This window comes from Cupressus sempervirens, chromosome 3, assembly GCF_028749045.1.
Source record: "Cupressus sempervirens isolate cs-2001-9-10 chromosome 3, ASM2874904v1, whole genome shotgun sequence".
In the NCBI taxonomy this organism is placed as follows: domain Eukaryota; kingdom Viridiplantae; phylum Streptophyta; class Pinopsida; order Cupressales; family Cupressaceae; genus Cupressus; species Cupressus sempervirens.
In genome coordinates, this window is record NC_143120.1 from 288,585,538 (window position 1) to 288,611,453 (window position 25,916).

The following is a 25,916-nucleotide window of genomic DNA, read 5'->3' on the forward strand; positions in this document are numbered from 1 at the left end:
ATCAAAGCTTAATGAGAACCCATGATAAACAAGGGATCATAGCATAGTATATTATACCTAAAATTAACTTAACAAACTTAAGAAACTATGTATATAATGAACACACAGTTTCTCTTGCTATCCCACCTTAGATAGGGATTCCAACTGCGCCCAACTCTTGTTTAGCAATTGACACCATTTGAGCCATGGAAGAGAAATAATATTTCAAATATTTAAATAGCTTGCCGATAAGAATGGCTGACAATGAGCTTGCAAACCAAACCAACCAAACCAGGCATCACCATCTAAGAAAATAGTTTGTTTTAAGAAATAATGGTGGAGCACAAATGCATTAGTCAAGATTGTTGCAGTTGATGAACATGCCCTTTTCCATCAAGAGCTTTGATGAAGAACTTTTGTAGATACTCTTTCCATGACGAACTCTGGTATAAAGCAGGATGATCTTTGTCAATCAAGGCAGGAAGAGGTGAAAGAATAACTTCATCATGTGGATTACAAAACATGGCCCATGAAATCTTTCCTTTCTCTTTGTTCACTACACTCCTGTGCTCCACGCTCTTGTATCTTCCATTGCTCACTATCTGCAACAAAAAAAAACCCTAAATGAAAAGTCATGAAAAACTAGTAGTTTTTATTCTTAAATGGCAGTTCAATAATTTGATTGATTTAATATTGAGGGTTATTAGATTTATACAATATGTTAATTGATAAATTTAATTGTGTGAACATTTTTTATTATCAACTTTTTTCAAATCAGAATGTAAGAAAAAAAGATTTTTTCAACTTTTTGCAGCTGCTATCCCAGATCTGAAATGTTGATTAATTTTTTTTAAATAATAGATATAATAAACATTAGTGATTATTCTTATGAATTGTAGAAAACTGGTCTTTTTTTTGGAAACAGAATATAAGAACTAATTCTCAACTTCAATATAAAAGAAAAAGAAAATTGAAATATCAATCTGGGTACCTCAAGTGCATCAGCAATGTTAACAATGAGGGCACCAAGGACACTTTGAACATCAACCCAATTCCTATCCTTTCTAATTTACAGTCCAGGAGTTTCATCATGCAGAAGAAATGTAACAACATTGGGATCAGAGTGAGGAGATAGTCCAAGTACCAAATCTGGCTGAGGACATGGTGGATAATAGTTAATCCTAAACTTAATTTCTTTCTTATCTGCATCCACTGCCTTGTTCAATGCATTTTCATCTTCCAATCCAAATCCTTTGCTCAGAGCCTCCATCAAAACTTCCCACAATCTATATACCTCTTCACCATATGCATCCATAACCTCATTGCAAATAATAAGAATTACATACCCATCAGAAATATTTCTAGACCCACAAAAAAAAAAGTGATGATTGAAGAGAAGAAAATAGTGTACAAGAAATCAGAAGATTTTTTGGGCCATTTGGACATATTTCTTCTATCAGAAGGCCAAGCAACGTTGTAATAATAATCCCCCTAGTCCAGTTTTGCATCTGAGGAGTATCCTACTCTACTTACATATCCAATATGGCTCCCAGCTTCTTTGTTTTTATATGCTTCCTTTTCTTCAATGGGAAGATTGAAAAAGGCCTTTCCCAAGGCTTGTACTCGAGAAATAAGAGAGTGTGGGATTCCATGATTGATGATTTGAAAGAAACCCCAGTTTTGTGTAGCACTAGAGATTTGTGCAATGGTTTCTTGTTGTAGATGTGAGATACTCAAGCCATGCCAATCCATGATTGGAATATGGGTGTTTTGGGCTTTGGTAGGTTCAAGATCAGATCTCACATATTGGAGGGGAACTGTTTCAATCCCACTCTCTGATAATGTTTGAACTGTTTGAATTCTTGGTAAATTACCCATTTTACCAATTCGTGCTCATGATTTGTCTTCTCAGGGTCTTGCATTCTTTCATTGTGACCCACAATCACAATTTAGACCTTTCATAATTTGGGTTTGGTTATTTTTGCCTCATTCAACTACAGTTCCACCTTATGTTTCCAAGGACAGTTCAACCTTATGTTTCTGAGGAGGTGTTTCATTATCATTTTTAGAGAAAACATGAATCTTCATATAAGTAATAGACAATCTAGTATTTTTTTTAGAGGAGTCAAAGCTAAAATATGTTTTTCTAGTGCTATTTTGTCTGGTTTCGTGGTCTTTCTATCAATCCTCTGGTTCTAGGGGGTTTTATATTATTGTTCCATCGAATAACATAATTTATTTTCATTTTTGGGTGGTGGAAACCTAAAAATGTCTCTTGTTGATATTAAGTTTTTGACATCTTGGCAAGATCAACCTTAAGATTAAAGAAAAAATTTGGTTGAATGAATTTTTTTATAAGAAACTATTTATACCTTTCAAATTTATTTTCTCATTGAACTCATCAAACTCAAGAGTTTTTAGTTTAGATGATTTCTATCTTCTTAGAGGTTTAGTAGAAATGATTCAATTTTTATTACTTGCATTCTTTTGTAAGGCATATTTCAAAGAATTCTAACAAAATTTCTAATATAATTCATATTTTATGTTAATATGTTATATATCAATTTTCAAACTTAGTATATTAGATTTTTTTAATTTAGATCTAAATTCAATCAAGAATTCCAAGAAAATTATGAAAATTAGCTTATTGCACATACCATAAAATCTCTCTCAAATATAGAATAAGGTGAAATAATAGGCACAAGTACTTTACAACTTTTTACATTTCCAAATATTAGGTGCAAATATTTATAAAGGAATTGAAATTTAATATTATGAAAGACTAATTATGTGTTTCAATAGAGTTAATTTTCATGATGTACCTAATTAGAAATTTGGCAAATTCCTATCTTCATGATTTAAACTAAAAGAGGGGTAATTTTTTTATTGAATATCAAAGAGAACAGAACAATACAAGAAACAAAAGGAACTACAAAACTTTATCCTAGCACACAAGATGACCCAACATTTGAGATAAATCAAGGGGGAGATTATGATCAATAATGTTCCAATCCGGCCCATGCTAGGAGGCCCATTTAGCCAAACAATCAACCACACCATTCCACTCACAAGAGATATGCACAAAAGACACAGAATCCAGAGAATTGCATAACTAAGTGATCTACTAAATAACTAGAGCCCAATGCCAACCCACATGCACAAGGTTCCTTCTATTCAATAAATTCACAACCACCTATGAGTTGGTCTCACAAATAATTCTTCTCCAACCATGTTAACATTGTTGTTCTAGTGTAACCAAGATAGCCAAGGCTTCCATGAGGTTATTAGTATGGTAACCCTCGTATATAGAAAACAGAAACTGAATATCATTAGAATTATCACACTCAACTCCCTCAATACTAGTTGGACTAGGATTTCCTGAGAAGAGCCATCTGTGTTGATTTTAAGAACTCCAGCCTCAAGAGAAGTCCAATGCCCCTCACAATTAACATGTTAAGAGTGTTGCCTAGCTCTATTCCCAAAGCGACTGTGGGGGACCAAGGGAATGCTGCCTTGAAGAGGAAAGGAAAGACGAGAATAAATATCAGCATCTCTAGGATCCAAACCTCAACCAATTTCACATTTAGCTAGGAGTGTTTCATGAAGAGAATTAGCAATTTTCCTCCACAGGTGACTAATCTCAAACTGCATATCATGAAAGACCCTCCTATTCAAGCCAAACATGCCATAAAATAAGGGAAGAGCCAATAGTCCAAGCAACCTAGAGAAAAGAAGTCTTGGAGGGGGATGGCCCAGATGGTCCCAGAATTTAGACAAGGAGGAAACATAACAACATGTGCATCCCCACACACTCCACAAGAAGTGCCAAATCTATTTGATAAATGGGCACTAGAAAAAAAGGTGAGAGATAATCTCTTCACTATTGTGGCATAAAAAATAGATTGACGACCCCTGGAAGCCTCTTTTGTAGAGATTCTCCCAAGTAAGACAACAATTGTAAACCAGAATCCAAAGGAAAAAGTTACACTTAGGCCATGAAAAGTTGTTGCAAACTTTTTTCCACCAAGAGACCTCCACCTTGCCAAAAATTTGCTTAGTCAATGCAAGGTACCTTGAAGAAATAGAATACTTGCCAGAAGAAGCACCTCCCTAAGCCAAAACATTAGGTTCCTGCAAAGAGTTGCACTCCCTAGAAGCCAATATCTGAGATAGTTCCACCTAGTCCCCTAGAGAGCAACCTGACAACCAATTAGAAGAATTCTTCCATTTGTAACCCATAGTAAGGCCTAGGTTATAAGCCTCCTTATAATGAGCCACATTATTCCATCTAGCAGAGAGGAAAATATCACAAAGAGACTACAAGTGTAAATGAGGGGATAAGAGAGGAGGATGCCCATTCCAAGAATCACTCCAAAATAGAGCCTCAGTGCCTCTATTACAAATCCAAAATAGAGTTCTCTTCACCAGGTGAGCACCAATCTTGAGGGTATTCCACACCATAGAGCCTCTTCCTATTAGTGTAGTTTTTTATTTTTCCTATTTTGATAGGTTTTTCCTACACTTTTAATAATCTCGCTTAGGTTAATAAAGCATGTCTTATTAGGTGAATGGTTGTGAGGTGTCACCTTCCTACATGTGAGCATCCATTAGCTATCTTGGAAAGATACTTTGCTATCTTTAGTCCAATAGATGGTTGCTCCTCATTGGTTGGTGTTGCCACCTCCTCCCTCTTCCTAGCCTATATAAGCATGCTACCTGGCTTGTATTTGTATCTCTTATTTTTGCATCCTCTTAATGCTATTTTGCTTCTAGCATTTGCATTACTCTCTTGGAGACTAACTCTATGATGCTATTTTGATTTTGTATCATTTGCATTCATAGTTTAGATATTTACTCTTTGCACTAGTTTTCTGGGTTATTAATCTTTTCAGATTCTAACATGGTATCAGAGCTTTTCTATGTGCAAGAGTAGATTTTAGTTTCCTTATTTGAGAGATTCGGGGGGGGCAAATAAACTTTATTCTAGTTTTTTGAAAAACGAAGTATGCTCTTCTCTTGCATCTTTGGATGATCTTGAGAATCAGAAAATTTTTGACAAAAACAGTTTTTCTCTGGGGTTTCAATCTCAAATCTGACAACCAACTTGCATATTTGGAGTTTTCAATCAGTTTTGCAGGTTCTAGCATGCCATTGATGGACTTGAGAAGCTGATCCAACATTTGCATGTCAAATTTTGGTTGCTGGGGTCGTTTTCTGATTTTTGGAGCCATTTTTTTATGTTAAAGGCGTCTGATTTACACTACAGTAACATCTTCTGTTCATCAGCAAGAAAAACGCTTTCTGGGTTTTGTTCGCAGCCCTGAAAAACCATCTGGGTATCTTTTAGATTTTGCATGCAAGTTGTATATTTTTCAAAATCGAGCATGCAAAGCTACAGCCATACCCCTCTCCGTTGGCAGCCGCAGATCTGAATGCAGTTTTCAAATGTCTCGTTCTTGCTCATACGGACTCCGATTTTGATGATTCTTGTTATGAACTTGGCTATTTTTTTGTGCTCTATCCACTAATAGAGTTAGTTTTTGATTTTCATGCATGAATTCTTCAGAAATTGCAGATTCTCAGCCGTGACTGTGCACAGTTCTCGTTTTGGAAACTTCGGAGGATCATAACTTTCTCATACGACCTCGTATTGAGGCGATTCTTTTTTTGAAAGTGCATGATTTTTCGAGTAGATCGCAGTGGTGCTATTTGTTTCCTTGATTATTGTGCCCAAGTTTCACTTCTAGCATATGCTCTTCATGAGGGTTTGTAATGCATTGAAATCAAGACCACTAAGTAATTCTTTCTAGTGGTAGTTGTAAATGCACTAAAATAAAGTGCCAAATCATATTTCTTTGAGGGGGGGTTCTTTGATTGAGTAAAGAGGGGGGGGGGCATTGTCGTGGCTGGGTTCTCTTCTTTTTAGCATTTCTTCTCTGCATTTCTTCATCATGGATCAGACAAATATGCCCATCCTAACTCCATACAATTACTTTGAGTGGAAATCACGCATGACAATTCACTTAAAGAAAGCTGGATTAAACAAGATAACTATGGAACTTGGAACTGAACCTACTAAAGATGAAGACAAGCCTAAGTGGTTTAACAAATGTGATGAGGCATATGGAACATTGTGTTTGTCTATTTCTCCTGACTTGCTATTTCACATTGAGTCTTTGGATACACCAAATGAAGTATGGACAAAGCTAGAGACACTATTTGGCACACAAGATTCAATGAGGGGTCATATGTTGGAAAATGAATTAATTAGTTTGAGTCCAGGAAATTTCAACACAATCCAAGATTTCTTCACCAAATTGAAATCACTAAGGCTGCAGTTAAAACAATGTGGAATTGAAAAGAAAGATGAACAACTGATTCTTAGTATTCTCTCTAAGCTAAGTTCAGAATATTCTGTGTTTGTTTCTACCTTCTATGCTACTAAGGGTGCACTTGGTACTCAATTCACCATGCCATCTTTAGATGATTTTGCTGTCAATCTCACTCGAGAACAGGACAAGCTAATCTAGATGGGCATTCTTAAGTCCTTTAAGTCACATGCCTTGGCTGCTAACCAAGACACAAAAGAACAACAAGGACAAAGTAGTAACAACAATAGTAAGGAGAAGAAACAAAAGAATAGTGAGGAGAAGAAGGATCAGACGCCGATTTCTTCAACTATTGATACACCATCTTCCAAGGGCAATAAGCCTAAGAAAGAAAAGGTCAAATGTGCTTATTGTAAAAGACCTGGTCATGATGAACATAAATGTTTGCAGAAACAACTTGATCACTTGACATACATTCTTGAGAAGAATAATATCAGTGTTCCTGAGTCTATCAAACAAAGTTCTAATGAAGGGTCTAACAAGGAAAAAGAAAATAGCAAGGGGAAAGGAAAGGGGAAGGCCCTTTTTGCAGTCACTTCCTCACCATCCACTTGGGTTCTTGATTCGGGTACTTCACACCAAATGGCTTCATCTAAGGAAGAACTTGCATCCTTGGAGCCGTGTACTATGCCTTCCATTTTGATGGGTGATGACACTCTTGTTCAGGTGTGTGGGAGAGGGTCTGTTGATGTGGGGGACGGTACATTCCATGATGTTCCTTATGTACCCTCATTGTCAACTAATCTCCAATCGGTACACCAGATCACTCACATGGGTTTAGGCAAGCGGGTTGAGTTCACTCCTAGTTCAGTGGAGATATGTGAGTTGCACAATGATTCTACAGTTGCAGTTGGGAGAGCAGATCATCAGTCACGACTCTATATGTTTTCTCACTTTGTTCCTGATCCTCCTTTGATTGTTTCACTCACTCACTTTAATGATGTGAGCAGATTATGGCATGAGCGGTTTGGCCATCTTAACTTCCACTACTTGCATCAGCTTAACCAGCAAAGCATGGTCACAGGGTTGCCTTCTACTTTGACATTGGAGTCACGTGGAATACATGATGGGTCAGATTCACTTGAGCAGTCTTCTACCTCCACTTCTGATGCAGAGAGTGATTCAGAGGACTCACCTCCTTCCTCTCCTAGTCATCATTTACAGGTTGATGATTCTCCTCTAGATTCTCCATCTTCCAGTCCACTTTGGGCTAGACAGACCTTGCAGTTTACAGGTGATTGGGTTGGGGATCCATCAGACACCAAGCAGACTCGTTCACAATTCCAGGATGCTCTACATATCTTCATTGCTACTGCCTCAAATCCACAGTCCTTTCATGAGGCTTCTGGTATTTTTGAGTGGGATACAGCTATGCAGGAAGAGTATAGTTCCTTGATGAGGAACCACACTTGGGATCTTGTCCTTTTTCCTAAGGGAAGAAAACTTGTTCAATGCAAGTGGATCTATCGGACAAAATTTGCAAGCTTTGCTGGAAGTGCGGGATGCTACATCTTTTGGGGGGGGCTCTTCCTCTCACTTGGAGTCCTAATTTTCTTTGGGGAGTCTCTTTTCTCTCTCTTTTGGGGGAATTTTATGTACATGGGTACCTCATCAGGCTTGACTTGCCGGGACCCATTTCTACATCCACCTAAGCTTCGCTTATGGGGGGGTGTTAGTGTAGTTTTTTATTTTTCCTATTTTGATAGGTTTTTCCTACACTTTTAATAATCTCGCTTAGGTTAATAAAGCATGTCTTATTAGGTGAATGGTTGTGAGGTGTCACCTTCCTACATGTGAGCATCCATTAGCTATCTTGGGAAGATACTTTGCTATCTTTAGTCCAATAGATGGTTGCTCCTCATTGGTTGGTGTTGCCACCTCCTCCCTCTTCCTAGCCTATATAAGCATGCTACCTGGCTTGTATTTGTATCTCTTATTTTTGCATCCTCTTAATGCTATTTTGCTTCCAGCATTTGCATTACTCTCTTGGAGACTAACTCTATGATGCTATTTTGATTTTGTATCATTTGCATTCATAGTTTAGATATTTACTCTTTGCACTAGTTTTCTGGGTTATTAATCTTTTCAGATTCTAACACTTCCCTCAAGAGAAAACCTAGAAATTTCTTAAGGTTCAACACCAAGTGAATACTTGTGTGACAGCATACAAGCTCAAAGATGAGATTGGCTGGAACACCAGTGCCAATAGAGTTTGGCAACAAGAGCTTGACTGCACAAGATAGTAGAAAAAAGTCCAAGGCCTCCTTCCTTTTTTGGCCTGCAAACGATATCCCAATTAATGTGTGCTATTATTACGTACTTTGAATCTAAATTTATTTAACTTGATTGATTGTATTTTTACAATTGCAACTTGATTAGCTACCCAATACAAAAGCATTATACTAAATTCTTCCCCAACCTCATTATTTATTTTGATGTTGGAGTCTTGCACTTGAGTTACAAGTTTTGATATATGATAAGCTCAATAAGAATAATTCAACTATACCAATAAACTAAGAGACCATTGAGAAACTGCCATCAAGTACCTTTCTTGTCCATTAGTTTTATGAGATACAGTTGTAAGTTGTTCCCACTTACTTTCTTGAAATAATGGACATCTTGTATTTTTCTAATAGCTGAAAACATTGGAGGAAGCTCTCAAACTATTGTTTTAGGGAGTCACATTTTCCCTTCTTGTCTACCTCTTCTTGAGATCTTTTCAAGATATAATTGTATTCTTAGATCTGAAATTGAAATGCATGAGGGAATGTTAGTGCATGACTGGGTTGGTTGGCCTTCATGGGGGAGATTATTGAGATATGGAGTCCAACTGTCATATGGATTTTCATTTTCCTTCTTGACTCTTTTTATTTGTAGAGCTCTATTTATTGGTTGTACACAGTCTATGGGCCACCCTTAAACATCACACACTAAGGGAAGAATTAAGCGTGGGGAAAAAAAAGTCAACTTTGACTATTTAACACTTTTGGTCTAGGAATTAATTTTAGTGTGTGATGTTTAAGCTGTTCCTAGCCTATGTAATGTATTGGTTGATTAATACGAATAATTTCCAACTAAAATGTGAATGCAGTCAAGTTTTTCCAAACATGTTCTTGTGTATTTGTCTTCTTTGTGTATGTTTAACTCCATTTCTTTGACTTCTTTGTGTATGTTTAACTCCATTTCTTTGATTGTTAAATATTAACACAAATTCAAACATCATATTTTTTAACGAGTACTAAAGTTATATATAGACATAATCATAATATACACTATTCAATAAGGATTGACATATGCTATTCCAATAAAGAAAGATAATCGCTCTTCCCTATAGTGAAATGCTCAAAGCCTCTATCTACATGCCTCAATGTGAAGGCAATCCTTGGATAATGAAGAGTCAAGATAGCTTACCAAGAGTTTAGACGCTAGTAGAAAGTGGAATCCAAGTTGTTCCTCTCCAATATCTCTGATTTGAACTCGTGGCATCCAAGCCATGCAACACACACATTGCTATCATTGACTTGCAAGGAGCCCAACAACATCTTCAACAAGAAACCATTGCAGCAATCTCAACAGCTGCACAAAACTGAGGTTTCTTTCAGATCATCAATCATGGAATCCCACTCTCTCTCATCTCTCAAATGCAACAAGTGGGCATAGATTTTTTAAATCTTCCCATTGAAGAGAAGGAAGAATACAAAAGAAAACAATCTGGAAAACTTGGGTATGAAAGTAAACTATAGGGTATTCCCTGGATGACAAATTGGACTGGGAAGATTTTTATTGGAACATTGCTTGGCCAACTGAAAGAAGGGATATGTCTAAATGGCCCCAAAGGCCTTTTGATTTAATGTACATGGTTTTCTTCTCTTCAAATCATCATTTTCTTTTGTGGGTGTTAGCTTATGTGTATGAAATTCATATGGTTATGTAGTTCGTAAAAATGAGAAGCATACAATTTGATAGTTTTGATATATTTATAGGGAGGTTATGGATGAATACTCAAGAGAGATATATAAATTGTGGGAAGTTTTTGCTAACTAATCCCTCAGGATATATTTAGTTTAATTTATTTAAGAAGTAGTTTTCTCACAACTTGATTATGTAATGATTAATATAGTTTTTCTCAACTATTCGAATAGTTTTTAGGTTTTATATATTCACTTGTTATTATAATAAATTTTTTGTGTGTGTGTGTGTGCATTTTCATTTAATATTCTTTGGGCCTGTTACAGTGGAATCAAGGCCAAGTTGTTGGAGAAAAGGAATTTAGATTGAATTGTGATTCCAATGCATTCTTTAATTTCAATTGTTGGAATAGTTCTCTCTAGAAAAGAGAATTACCATGAATGGTTTCGAAAAGTTAAAAATATTCTTATTTTTAATGATGTGTGGGATGAGGTTTGTGAAAGAAAAGATGAAAATGAAGAGCCAAATCAGCCTATAGATGAAAAAGAACTTGTCCTCTAGAAGGGTAAAGACAAAAAGGCTTATGCTCTCACTGAAGAGGTAAGTAGACATATAATCTCTTGTAAGAGTGCATTTGTAGCATTAAAGAAACTCAAAGATTTATATGATTCTCATTCAGAACTTGAAATCATTTAATTATTAATGAAGTTATTCAACTTAGAAATGAAAGATAATGATCCAATGAAGTTAGTTTCTAAAATTAAGGCTTTATTTCATGATATTGAAGTCACGGGTGTAAAATTAGATCTACAACTCACTTCTTTTTATTAAAGCTCTTTATCCTAATTGTTCACACTATCTTGAATCTCTTCAAGCTAGTGAAAAGATGAAAGATATAACATTTGAAAAACTTATGGAGAAGATTACAAAGAGGGAAAAAGCATTTGGGAAGAAAGAATCACTTTCGAATGCTAAGACTTTGTGTCTTGCACAAAAACAACAGGGGCAACCATCCAAAGATGAGCCTTCTAGACATGATAGTAGCAATAGAGGTCAACGAAGAAGATAGTTTAGAGGTAGGGGGAACAAAAATTATCAAGTTGATAGACAATATTCTCAGCCACAACACCAGAATAGGGATTATCAACAAAAAGAGAGGCAATCTATACAATGCTATAGATGTGGAAAAATGGGTCATAGTGCAAATCTTTGTCGAACTCCATGGGAGAAGATTTGTGACAAGAAGGAGAAGCCACTAGATAGAGGTAACCCTCCAAAATCTATACATTATGTTATAGCACATTGTAATGTTGGGATTGATGAAGTTTTTAGTACTTCAAATTCTAGTTTGAATGATACTTAGTTGTTAGATAATGGAGCCACATGTCATATGACATTTAGAAGAGATTTTTTTGAGACTTTCAATGATCAAGATGATGGGTAGTATATTTTGCTAACAAATCTGAGTTAAAACCTTTAGGCATTGGGTTTATTAGACTTAAATTACCAAGTCTTTTTAATTACATAGTTTCTAATGTTCTATATCTTCCACAATTGAAGAGAAATTTAATATCACTTGTGCATATTAGACAGCAAGGTCATTCAATACATATGTTTGATGGCATTATTGAGATTAGAAGAGATGATGATCATGTGGTTGTAATGACTAGAGTGGAAGATGACAAACTTTTATATTTGAAAGGTACTTCATCAAGTTCTTAGAATTATGCAAATTTCTCACAGCATGGTGGTAATATTTCTTCCAACTTTTTATGGCATGCAATATTTGATCACATTAACTATGATAGTCTCAAAATTATGAAACAAAATGGAATTCAAGGACTTCCCACTATTCCAAAAAAAAATTCTCAATGTCATGCTTGCATTTTAGGCAAACACAGTAAACAACCTTTTCATGACTCTATGTTTAGAGCTTCTAGAAAGCTGGGTCTCACTCACTCATATTTGTGTGGGGCTATGTCTTTTCCATTGGCAGTGGTAACAAATACATAATGACTTTTATTGCTGAATATACTAGGATGTGTTGGGTTTATTTATTAAAAGAGAAATCTCAAGCTTTCGATACCTTAAAAAAATTCCATTTGTGGATTAAAAATGAGACTCAACTAAACATTGGAACCCTAAGAAGTGATAATGGTGGTGAGTACACTTCTAAACATTTTGAAAAATATTTGTAGGAAAATGGAATTAAGCATCAGAAAATCATTCCTTATAACCCACAGTAGAATGGTGTAGTTGAACATATGAATTGAACACTCCTGAATATGGTAAGATCTATGAGGTTTTTTAAAAATGTTAAATTAATGTTTTGGGGAGAAGCAATTCTTTGTGCTATCTACATAAAGAACAGAAGTCCTTCTACTCCACTATAAAGTAAAACTCCCTATGAAATGTTGCATGGCCATCTTCCAAATTGTGTCAAGCATTTTAGGGTTTTTGGTTGCATAGGTTATGCTTTAATTCCTGCTCAGCTAAGAAATAAATTGGAAGCTAGGAGTAGAAAATGCATTTTTTTGGGATATTCTACTACCAAAGCTTATCATCTATATGATGAGGAGAAAAAAAAATTCATTATTTCTAGAGATGTTATATTTCTTGAATTTGACAAAGATGCACACAATATTGACAAATAACTTTCTCATCTTGATAGATTTCAATCAAAAAAAATCTATCATGAATGAGATAATGAACTTCCAACTCTTGAAGGGGGGATAACCTTTCTAGGTCAATATTTGGAAGTTACAAAGAATAAAGAACTTGTTGAAAGAGAAGACAATAGCTCTAAAAAAATTGCTGAAATAGTTTGTGAACAACCTATTGAAAGAGAACACAATAGTTCCAAAAAATCAAAAATTGTTTGTGAAGAACCTATTGAAAAAGAATATGAACTAGCTTGTGAAGAATCTAATTCAAAGGCTCTGGAGATTGATAAAACATCAAGGCAATCAATCTGTAGATCAATGTGAACCAAGAAAATTCCTAAGAGGTATGAAGATTTTGAATTAAAATTTTCTATTGTTGATGAACCTTCTTCATTTCAAGAAGCAACAACAAGTGATGCATGGAGAAGTGCAATGCAAAGAGAGTATGACACTCTCATAAAAAAATGGAACTTGGAGATTTGTGGATCCTCTAATTGGAGCCAAACCTATTGGCTATAGGTGTGTATATAAGAACAAATATAGAGTTGATGGTTCACTTGACAAACAAAAAGCAAGGCTTATAGAAAAAGGATATGCTTAGAGAGAAGGTATTGACTACACTGAAACTTTTGCTCCTACAGCCAAGTGGGGAACTATTCGAGCATTATTTTCTTTGGCAACACAAAAAGGATGGAATATACATCATATGGATGTTAAAACAACCTTTTTTGAATGGAGATTTGAAGGAAGATGTATATATGTTGCAACCTCAAGGTTTTGTTATCAAAGGCTAGGAACAAAAGGTATGTAAATTGGTGAAATATTTGTATGGTTTGAAGAAAGCACCACGTGCTTCATATGAAAAATAAACTAAGCACCTCCTCAAATTAGACTACAAGCATTTTAGTCTAGATGATGCAACTCTCTTTGTCAAGAAAATTGGTAGATCAATTGTGTATCTAGTTGTATATGTTGATGATCTTCTCATCATAAGCAATAATGATGATTATATAGAATCCATTAAGAGAGAGTTGAAAAAATATTTTGATATGACTAACTTGGGATTACTTCATTATTACTTAGGTATTGAAATCATTAAAAATCCTAAGTTCATTTTTATTTCTCTAAAAAATAATGTTGGAGATTTATTATATAGATTTGGCATGAAAGACTATAATTTTGTTTCCACTCCAATGGAGAAAAATATGAAGATTTCATCCAATGAAGGAAATTCTTTTGAAGATCCAACCAAGTATAGGCAGCTTGTTGGAAGTTTGATTTATCTCACCACTACTCGCCCTGACATTGCCTTTACAGTAGGAATTTTGTCTAGATTTATGCATAAACCATGTGAAGGTCATTGGATTGCAACACTATGAGTTTTAAAATATTTAAAAGGAACTCAAACTCTTGGCATAAAGTATTCAAAAGTTTTAGACTTCCATCTTATAGGCTATTTCGACTCAGATTTTGATGGTGACAAAGAGAATGGGTTATCTACTTCTGGTTATTTGATGACCCTAGGATTAGATGCTATTACTTGGAGCTCAAAGAAAAAAACAATTCCTACTAACTCTACAACTAAAGTAGAATATGTAGCAATGGCTCAAGCTACGAAAGAAACTGTGTGGCTTAGGAAAATTCTTGATGACTTGTAGGAGAAATAGATAACTTCAACAACTTTATTTTTTGATAATAATTTTGTAATACAATTGGCCAAGAATCCTAAATTTCATAATCAAACCAAGCATATCAATACCAAATATCACTTGATTCGATATCATGTTGAGGCAAAAACTATATAGCTGAAACATTGTTCCACTAAAGAACAAATTGCTGATATTTTTACTAAAGCACTGGGATGTGTTAAATTTGAATAGTTTTGGATATAACTTGGCATGACAAATATCCCTTTAGATTAAGGGGATAATGCTAACTAATGCTTCAAGATATCTTTATTTTAATTTATTTCAGAAGTACTTTTCTAGCAGTTTGGTTATGTAACGATTAATATAGTTTTTCTCAACTGTCCAAACAGTTTTTAGGTTGTATATATTCACTTGTTATTATAATAAATTTGTTGTGTGTGTGTGTGTGCGCGCACATGCTTACATTTTCATTTCACATTCTTTGGGCTTGTTACAGTTTTGCTTCAAGTGTTGAGCAAAGGGTTGGGATTAGAAGGTGAAAATCTAATAAACATAGTAGTGATTGGAGAGGGAAAAGAAATGCATATTAGGATTAACTATTATCCACCATGTCCTCGGTCAGAAATTGTACTTGGACTTTCTCCTCATTCTGATCCCAATGTACTTACATTTCTTCTCCATGATGAAACCCCTGGCCTACAAATTAGAAAGGATGGGAATTGGGTTGATGTTCAAAGTTCCCCTGGCACCCTCATTATTAGCATTCCTGATGCATTGGAGGTACCAAAATTTGCATTTGAGTTTTCCACTCTATTATTATAATGATTTTGAGAATATTTTCCAAGATTTTGTTTTGAAATTTGCATTTGAGTTTTCCATTCAATTATTATAATGATGTTGAGAATATTTTCCAAGATTTTGTTTTGAAAACAAGTATTGAATGGAAGAAGCTAGTTATTAGATTCCCCCATTAAGAAAAAAGTTGGGTTTTTTGCAGATAATGAGCAATGGGAGATACAAGAGCATGGAGCATAGGAGTGTAGTGAACAAGGAGAAAGAAAGGATTTCATGGGTCATGTTTTGTTATCCACATGATGAAGCTACTATTTCTCCTCTTCTAGCATTGATTGATAAAGAGAATTCTACTTTGTATCAGGTTTCCTCATGGAAAGAGTACCTACAAAAGTTCTTCATCAAAGGTCTTGATGGAAAGAGGCATGTTCATCAACTGCAACACTCTTGACTTCTCTAAGAGAAAGGTTTTTCTTAAAAAATTATGTTTGATTTTTATTATTCATTCCTAGTTTGGTTTGTGAACTCATGGTCAACTATTCTTATCAGAAAGTTTATCTTCAAAGCATTTAAAATTATTTGAATATAATTTCCCTTCTATGACTTGAAAGTTTTTAATTTTTTTAAAGAAAGTGAGCATCAATTTATAAAGGAAATGGATGCCATTCACTGCTAATTTTCAACTCTTCTATATTTTTTTTTTTTGAATGTTTGATTTCAATTGTTAAATTATAATGACAAGATTAAAATAGGGAGAGAAAAAAAACTTAAATACTTTTTTGATGATTGAAAGTTGGATGGGACACTACTTGTTTAAATTTAAGTAGGAAATGTACTTAAACAACTCAATGGGAAATGAGGCAAGTAGGCTAGAAGGGGTAGGTATTAGTCAATTCAATTGATGGGGGACATAGCATTCATTATAAATATTTTTTGGGAGATATTTTGTGAGCTTTAAGAAATCATAGGATTTGATTTTTTTTACGTTATCAATAGATTTTTTTCAAATTGTTAAAAGATCTAAAGAAACATATGTAAAATTAAATAGACTTTCTATAAAAAGATTAAATATAAAAATTAATAAGTTTGTGTATGTTAATGCTTGAAATTAAAAATTTATATCATCTTGTAATAAGAAAATGAGAAAAAATAAACATAAATTTGATTATTCCAAAAGCACAAACCATATCAAAACATTGTAAATTATTGATATAGGAATGAAAAGAATGTGCAATAATTGTACAAGTGTACTTAATCTTTAGCCAAGAGAGATGTCACTTATTTGATGAAAGTGGCTACAACTCATCTCAACTAGATGGCTATGATATCTTTAATTATTTTCTTTAATAGTAGAGGGCTATTTGTTTTTAGAATTTTTAACCTCTTCACAAATGGTCAAATGCAAATCTATTGAGTTCTTAAACAAATTTTGCAATTCTAAAGAAAGTTGTACAAAAAATTACTTGAGCAATGTCAAAAGTAGGAAATTATATAATAAAAAATGGTCATAATAGCTTATGTATGAGAGTACTTTATGCCATTGATAGGATACCATGAAGCAATTTGTGCATATAGAGGAACTCAACATGCATCTATTGTTGGTGGCCTCTTTTCCCATAGAGCACTTGAAGAGTGTGAGGTTGCATCATATATTTTTAGTGTTGTGCATCTAGCTATTACTAATGAGTGTGATCTTGTTCTAGTTCATGCATTAAATGCACACACTGCTCACTTGGGCAAACGTCTTGTGACAAGAGTGACAAATGTGTACAATGCATTCATGTCTTTGTACATAGATCTACCCAAGGGGACTAGTGTTCCATGTGAACAAAAGAATCTAAGTGAGAAAGAACTCCCAACTGAAGTAGATCTGACTACTCCAACTACATATTTGATTGCTCCAACTCCTTCAATTGCAAGTTCTTCATGAACTATTTGATTGTCTAGTAGTACTATAAATTGAAAGTACTAATGTCCTATTTCAGTTATATCACATCATCCTTTTCCTATGGTTACATGTATGTATGAAGTGTGAAAAATAACATAGAGACTATTGTCCTTTGCCTATTGTTACATGTATCTACAAAGTATGGAGAATATTGCAGAGACTAGGTGCTCTATCTGGGCACTTTATGCTACCAATGAACAAGTATGTACAAGTAATATGAGTATTGTATCGATATATGAATCTAATTGGTTGTAAACTTAGGATACTATAATTACTGTAGAAAACTTTAGAATTTGAATACTAATTATACTATTAACATGCAATGAATAGTGGAATGCATTATTATTTAAGAAATGCATTGATGCAAAATTAAACATTGTAATTGATAGTCATCTGTTGCACATTTATTGAATAGTATGTATGGAATTATTTATATTAATGATATTTATATGATTATTTCCATAAAAATTATATCAACAAAAGAATGACACTAAATTGAAGATATATCTTAGAACTAACTGATGTTCAGTAAATTCTAAGAAATATTCCTTATTGCAAACAATTTTTTTTATCTCCACATCACACAAATATGGATTTTCTTGATGCATTTGTTTTGTTAGATCACAATACAAATCACCTCTCTGAAAATCAAAAATATAGTATTCTTGAAAAACTTCTAGAACTTCCTGATGAATGCAAAGAAAAATATTGGAAAGATATTTTTATGATAAGCATGTTGTCATGTTCAAATACAATGGATGGGGAGACATTCAGCCAACACCAAACACCAAGAAAATTCTTGTTCTATCCCCATTCATGACTAATGGTGAATTAGTTCACCTTAAACATCTAGTGCGGGAATACATGAAAGCTCATATCATAGTTCATTGACAAGATATCATAAGATATTTCCCTCCTGGAAATCACACTATAAAAGAATTTACTATCATTTTCAATCCAGCATGCAAAACATTATTTTCTGAACTATCACCATTTAGAATGGTTGTTGAAAATGAAACACTTTTATCCATATTAAAACTTATGGTAATTACGGTAAAAATAGGTTTTGAAGGGACCTTGAAACCCTTCAACAAAAGCAAAAAAAATAAAGCATTAAAGTCCACCAGGTTTTACAAGGACCTGAAACCTACTAAGAAACAAAATCAAAATTAGGTTTTACAGGGACCTGAAACCACATAAAATATCCAATCAAAGTACCTAGGTTTTACAGAGACCTTGAACTTAGTTTAAAGACTAGACAAACACCAGTAAATAGGACCAAAAACATAAACCATTAACCGTAACCAGCAAAAAAAGACCAAAAGTTGGGACAAAAACCAGAGATCAAAACCCAGTAAGAGTTGTTACTATAGCTCTTTGATCATTTTGACAACCTCTTTTCCAATCTCTACAGTGTCTTGAATTGAATCAGCAACTAAAACACCAAAAACCTCCTGAGCCCGCTTCCTAGAACATTGTCTGGTTCTCTTTCTTGGACCCCTTAGTGATATGATCTCTTCATTTGTGTGTTTTCCAAGACTGGCAATAGCAACACAAATACTAGAAGTCACCTATTCTATTTCATTACCACTTTTCTTAATAAGCATTCGGAGGTTTTGTTCATTATCCATGGGTTTGTTTGGGATATTTCCCACCTGCACTTCCAACTGGCTAATTTTGGCATCGTCAATATCTTGGTTTTGTTGCACAATATCAATTTTTTCTTTTAGATCCATAATCAACTTGGAGAATGGAATTGACTTTTTGCTTAGCAAAGTGCAAAAAGGAAAGCATAGTTTCCCTCTGCGAAGAATCATTCTTGTCCTCTTCCACAACCTCTCTAGTAGGAGAAGCAATCTTATATATATGTTCCTCCTCCCTTATAACAGTAGGGTCCTCATTTTTGTCCTATTCCACAACCTCTCTGGTGGGTGAAGCAATCTTAAAAGTATGATCCTCCTCCCTCACAGTAATAGGGTCCTCTTTAGCCTTTTCCATCTCTTCTGCACCAACATCAGTATCACTCTGATTACCCTCATCACTAGTATTACCTTGTTCTGTGTTTTCTTCACTATTTTCTTCCTCATCCTCTTTCCCACTTTTTCCTTTGCTCTCCAAGTAACCTTCTAGATTAGAACTAAAATCTCCAACATCCATGTTATCCTCTTCCTCTAGAGTATCATCTTCTTTCCTTTCAGAGTTCTCAAACTCAGTGTTCAATTCCACCTTGTCCTTTTGACGATGCGAGGGTTTTTGTCCAAGAATCCTCTTCTTACCCTTAACATTCTCTTCATTCTTATTCTTTTTAGAATGAGAATCAATAACAGAACCCTTATTTTTATCTAATGAAGGAGTGGAAACAATGGGCTTTCTTTTATAGTAACCCTTAATAAGGTGAATTAAACCTTCATGTAAAATAGGACAAAACTGCTTCTTGCTATGAGCATGCAGACTTTGAAGCAAAGAAAACTGCAAATAGAAAGGAAAAGAAAGTCTATCCTTGTGTCTGAAATGATTGAGAAAGACAAAATGAAATTTATGTACTCTTTTATTTCTACCATCCAGAATGAAATACTCATGGGTACAGGAGAGCACATCTCGCCAAATTTCCTTTATCTACTCCACATCGTAGAAATCTCCACTTTTTTCTAGATTTTTCTCCCTAGCATCCATTTTAAGAAATTTTTTGAAAGAAGCATTTGTAATGCTAGTCTGTTTAGTGAACTGTATGCCTTCTGTGGGTAGACCCGTGATCTCAGCTATGAAGTCCTCCATCAATTTCATAGTAACACCATGTAAAGAGACCTTGTCCTTAGTCCAGTTCTTGAAAAAGGCCATGGTGACTATGGTTTGGACTTGTGAAGGTGTTCCAAATAATTGGTCACCTTGCTCTTCTGCAAAATCTTCCAAACATCCTTCCTAGCCTTCCATTCATTGCAATTTTTGGGTTCTTGTTTCTGTGGCTCACCTCCCATTTTCAGAGAATTATAGAGAATGGCTAAAACCAAAAGCAAGTGAAAGCCAAAAGAAAACAAGTAAAACAGATACCAAATTTTCATCACATTACATAAAACTTTTTTTAGAGATGATACATGCAAATCCTGCCTTGTAATCAAATAAATGTACCTCCTCGAGGAAGGAAAACTAACAACCATAGGCCCACTACCAAAAATCATTAAATTTCTAATGTTGGCATATCTTTCCCACCTTCACATGAGTAACATCATAATTAATAAGGGCTTTAATATCAACGTGCTTGTATAGATCATCAATCCACATCATTTTATTACCCATCTGGACTATATAATTGGCAACCTAGTCAGCTACCCCATTAGCCTCATGATAAGTGTGGGATATTATGACTTTTTCAAATTTATTAATTAGAGATTTAATCTCCATGACCGTTGCCTCAATCGACCAAGTAATTGAATTTTTGTTATTGAGTATGTTAATAATATTTAATGAGTCACCTTCCAACCATAGTTTAGGGTAACCCGAATTAGTCACTAACTTCGTAGTGTATAGAGCAATAGTAGCTTCAGCAATATGGCTATTAGAATTACCTATAGGAACTACAATGGCATCAATAATATTTCTTTCTAGATACCCCACTAGAGATCGGGAAGAGTTATTTTCCATAGCAGTTGAACATCAGGATCCCTACAAGGACACTTCCAACTTTTAAAACAAAGTTCAACATTGTTTTGATGAACCCAAATTATATTCTAGTAGTTGAGAATCTCAGCCCAAACTTGTTGACTGTAAGAATAGTTCAAGAACAAATGGTCTCTGTCTTCAAATCTATTTTTACATAAGGTACATCTATTTACCACATTAATACCTCTTTTTTGCAGATTATCCTAGGTGGGGATTTTATTTTGAAGCATAATCTAGTAAAAAATGTTTATTTTAGGTATGAGACCCTTAATCCAAGCTTGTGACCAAAAATGATGATTACCCTTCTCCCTAGAAGTAAAGAGAGTAGAAACTTTGAATTGACCACTAGGATTAGCATTCCATATCATCTCATCCTCATAAGTAGGATATAGAGAAAAGGCATTCAAACTTAATTGTATGTTATTGAAGCCTTGATCAATATCAATCAAATTGACCCAAGAATTGTTATGCTAGTAATGACTAACTAAAATGCCATACCTTTGCTTACATATGTCAACTTGAGTAGTATCTTGAAATTCTTCCAGTAGAGGATGATCCATTAACCAAATATCTTCCCAAAATCTCACCTTTTGCCCATTTCCAATTTCCAAGAGCAACCCTTTCCAAGAGTATTCTTTGTCCCCTGAACTGCACCCCATATGGCAGATGGATGAAGGACATCAGGAGAAGAAAGGAAATCAGCTAGAGTATTAACATTAAAAAGGTACTTATGTTTCCATATGTTACTCCATTCATTGTCATCATGATAAGTTCTCCAATCTTGTTTAGCCAACTGAGCTTTATTCATACTTCTTATTTTTCTAATTCCCAGTCCACCTTCTCTGATAGGCTTACATACTTGTTCCTAAGCAATCAAAGGCAGTCTCTTTTTTTCCTCAGTCCCAATCCATAAAAAATTCCTCTGAATTTTTTCAATAGTATCTGCAAATTTCACTAGAATTCTAAAAAGGCTCAAAGCATAAGTTGGTATACTTTGAAGACAAGCTTTGAGAAGAGTTAATTTACCTACTTGACTTAAAAGATTTCCTTTCTAACCCACCAACTTCTTATTGAATTTATTTATGAGACCTTCATAGAAGGAATTGAGGACTTTCAAACCTAAAGGCAGACCCGAATAGCTTGAAGGAAAAAATCCAATAGAACACCCAAAGAGACTAGAAGTAGTAAAGTGGATCAGCAAGTTAAGGTGAAACCTATTGATCATACCCCAAAAAAATTTGGAAGTAGAATGGATCAGAAAACAAAGGTGAAACTAGATGTTGGTATCCCAGATAAATCTGGAAGAAGATCCTATAGGAAAACTAGATAATTAGAGAGTATGCAGAATATTGTTGATGGAAGAAAAGCAACAATTTTGGATTTTACTCCTAAAAAATAGTAATGAAAATTATAACTTGGAATATTAGGGGGTTGAATAGCATCCATAAGCTTGATATTGTTAGGAATTTTGTTAGAGAGAAAAACCCAAAAAAAAATTTATTGCAAGAAATAAAGATGGATAAAGAGAAAGCTGAACAAATTAAATCCTTTAAAAATTACTCAATAAATGCTAGTAGTTTAGAAGGTGATTCAAGGGGAACTTTGATGTTATGGAAGAAAAACTATTATTCAGGAACCATTTTGAATGCTAGTAAATATCTAATGGTAGCCAAAATTCCCAGTATTGATCATAAGGAAGATTGGTATATTGCCAATATATATGCTCCCAACAATAAGAACCTTAGGAAAAAGGTCTAGGAAACTCTCTCTAATATAAAAAGTAAGGATTATCTTGGTCGATGGATCATTATGAGTGATTTTAATGTTCCTCTCTATGACCATGAGAAAAAGGGAGGAAATGTGAGTCAACTAGAAGGTGGACTAGATCTTATGGATTTCATTAACAAGGAGTGTTTAATGGATATGTACCTCCATGGAATCCAATTTACTTGAAGTAACAAGAGAGTTGGCAATGAATGTATTCAGGCTCATCTTGACTGTGCTCTTATCTCTCCTGACTAGAGAAAATATTTTATTTGTAAGTTGGAAGCCTATCAGAAGATTGGATCAAATCGCTTTCCTCTGATCTTTACTGATGTAAAGATAAACTTCAAGAAAAAAATTCCTTTTAAATTTGAAAAGATTTGGTTGCAACATCCTTACTTTGAAAGCAAATTGGTTGAATGGTGGAATATAGACATTGAAGGTACTGCTCTTTATAGAGTAGCTTCCAAGCTCAAAAATGTTAAAAAAGAAGTTAAAATATTAAACAAAAATTGTTTTAGTGATATTTTTGAGAATAAATCTACTATCAAGGAAGACATCCAAAAAATTTAGGATAAAATTCAAAAGGAAGGATACACTCCTGACCTTATTATAGAAGAAAATGATAAGTTGGCCTAGTATCATGACATCATTACTAAAGAAGAGATCTACTAGAGACAAAGATCAAGATTGATATGGTTGAGCGAAGGTGAAAAAAATACTAGATTCTTTCATCTATCTACCCTCAACCACAGAGCCAAAACTCACATTTTACACCTAAAAAAGGGGGATCTGAAGATTACTAAGGATAAAGACATTATGGAAGGAATGGTTTCCTTTTTCTCTTCTTTAATGAATGCTGATCCTAATATTAATCTAGACCACTAGGCTGATTTTCTCAGAGTGATTGCACCTTTGGTTTCGAAGGAATAGAATAAATTGTTAAGCTCTATTTCCAAAGATGATGAAATTTTCAAAGCTATTTTTTCTCTAGGAGGAGACAAAGCACTTGGTCCAGATGATATTCCCATGTTTTTCTTCCAGAAATTATGGAAACTTGTTGGAAAAGATGTTTTTGATGCTATGAAGGAATTTTATGGAGCAAAAAAAATGCTAAAGGAAATCAATTCCACATTCCTCTATCTAATTCCCAAGAAGATTGGAGTTGATTGTCCATATTAGTTTAGACCAATCAGCCTTTATAATTCTTTCTATAAGATTATTTCCAAAGTCCTTACTTCTAGATTACTTTTGGTAATTCCTTCAATTATTGTTTATTAGCAAAATGGCTTCATCCCAGGTAGACAAATTATTAATTCTGTTATCTCAGCCCATGAGAATATTCATTCTTTGTCATGTTCCAATAATCAAGGTTTTTTTATGAAAGTGGACATTGCTAAGGCCTATGATAGAGTTGAATGGGCATTCCTATCTAAAATCTTATATGCTTTCAATTTTTACCATAAGTTTGTTAGAGCTATTTATCAATTGATCTCAACCTCTTTTATAGCTTTCTTGGTCAATGGTAGTTCTTCTCATTTTTTCAATCCTTCCCATGGTCTAAGACAAGGAGACCCTTTGTCCCCCATTCTTTTTGTTATTATGGCTGATTGTATGGGGAGATACATAGGGGATTTGGTTCAAAAAGGTGTTATTAAAGGTTAATAGCCTTCTTCCCAACCTCTTATTTTCTCTCATGGCCAGTTTGTTGATGATACAATATTTATGGGTAAATCTGAAGTCAATGAAGCCAGAAATATGAAGCAAGCTCTGAATTTGTATTCTTCAACTTTGGGTCAATTGATTAATTGGAATAAAAGTGTTGTGTTTTTTATTAACACCCCTATTCCTAGACAGAATAAAATTGCCAATACCTTTGGGTGTTCTATTGTATCTTTCCCTTCAAGCTATTTGGGTCTACCTTTAGGTTTGAAAGTCCTTGATTCCTTCTAGGAAGGTCTCATAAATAAATTCAATAAGAAGTTGGTAGGTTGGAAAGGAAATCTTTTAAGTCAAGTAGGTAAATTAACTCTTCTCAAAGTTTGTCTTCAAAGTATACCAACTTATGCTTTGAGCCTTTTTAGAGTTCCAATTAAATTTTTAGATACTATTGAAAAAATTTAGAGGAATTTTTTATGGACTGGGACTGAGGAAAAAAAGAGACTTCCTTTGATTTCTTGGGACCAAGTATGTAAGCCTATCAAAGAAGGTGGATTGGGAATCAGGACAATAAGAAGTATGAATAGAGCTCTGTTGGCTAAACAAGGTTTGATAACTTATCATGATGACAATTAATGGAGTACCATATGGAAACATAAGTACCTTTTCAATGTTAATACTCTAGCTGATTTCCTTTCTTCTCCTAATGTCCTTCATCCATCTACCATATGGGGTGCAATTTAGGGGACAAAGAATACTCTTGGAAAGTGTTGCTCCTGGAAAATTAGAAATGGGAAAAAGGTGAGATTTTGGGAAGATATTTGGTTAATGGATCATCCTCTACTAGAAGACTTTCAAGATACTGCTCAAGTTGACATATGTAAGAAAAGGTATGGCATTTTAGTGAGTCATTACTGGCATAACAATTCTTGGGTCAATTTGACTGATATTGATCAAGGCTTCAATAACATACAATTAAGTTTGAATTCTTTTTCTCTATATCCTACTTATGAGGATGAGATGATATGGAATACTAATCTTAGTGGTCAATTCAATGCTTCTACTATCTTTACTTCTAGGGAGAAGGGTAATCATCCTTTTTGGTCACAAGCTTCAAAATAAAATCCTCAACCAGGATAATCTGCAAAAAAGAGGTATTAATGTGGTAAATAGATGTACCTTATGTAAAAATGGATTTGAAGATAGATACCATTTGTTCTTAAACTTTTCTTATAGTCAACAAGTTTGGGCTGAGATTCTCAACTACTAGAATATAATTTGGGTTCATCAAAACAATGTTGAACTTTGTTTTAAAAGTTGGAAGTGTCCTTGTAGGGATCCTGATGTTCAACTGCTATGGAAAATAAGTCTTCCCCATATCTAGTGAGGTATCTAGAAATAAAGAAATAATAGAATCTTTAGAAATAAAGATTTGCCAAGATGGGTGGTTAGAAAAAATATTGTTACAACAATAAAGGAAAATTTCTCTCAGAGGAAAGCTATTCAA

At 34.3% G+C, this 25,916-nt stretch overlaps 2 pseudogenes; one reads left to right on the forward strand and one right to left on the reverse strand.

Annotated features, from left to right (window-relative positions):
• Positions 1-332: 332 nt before the first annotated feature.
• On the reverse strand, positions 333-1,857 carry LOC149566085 (jasmonate-induced oxygenase 4 pseudogene; annotated as a pseudogene).
• An 8,152-nt stretch (positions 1,858-10,009) lies between these two features.
• LOC149566086 (leucoanthocyanidin dioxygenase-like) lies at positions 10,010-15,832 on the forward strand (annotated as a pseudogene).
• Positions 15,833-25,916: the final 10,084 nt, after the last annotated feature.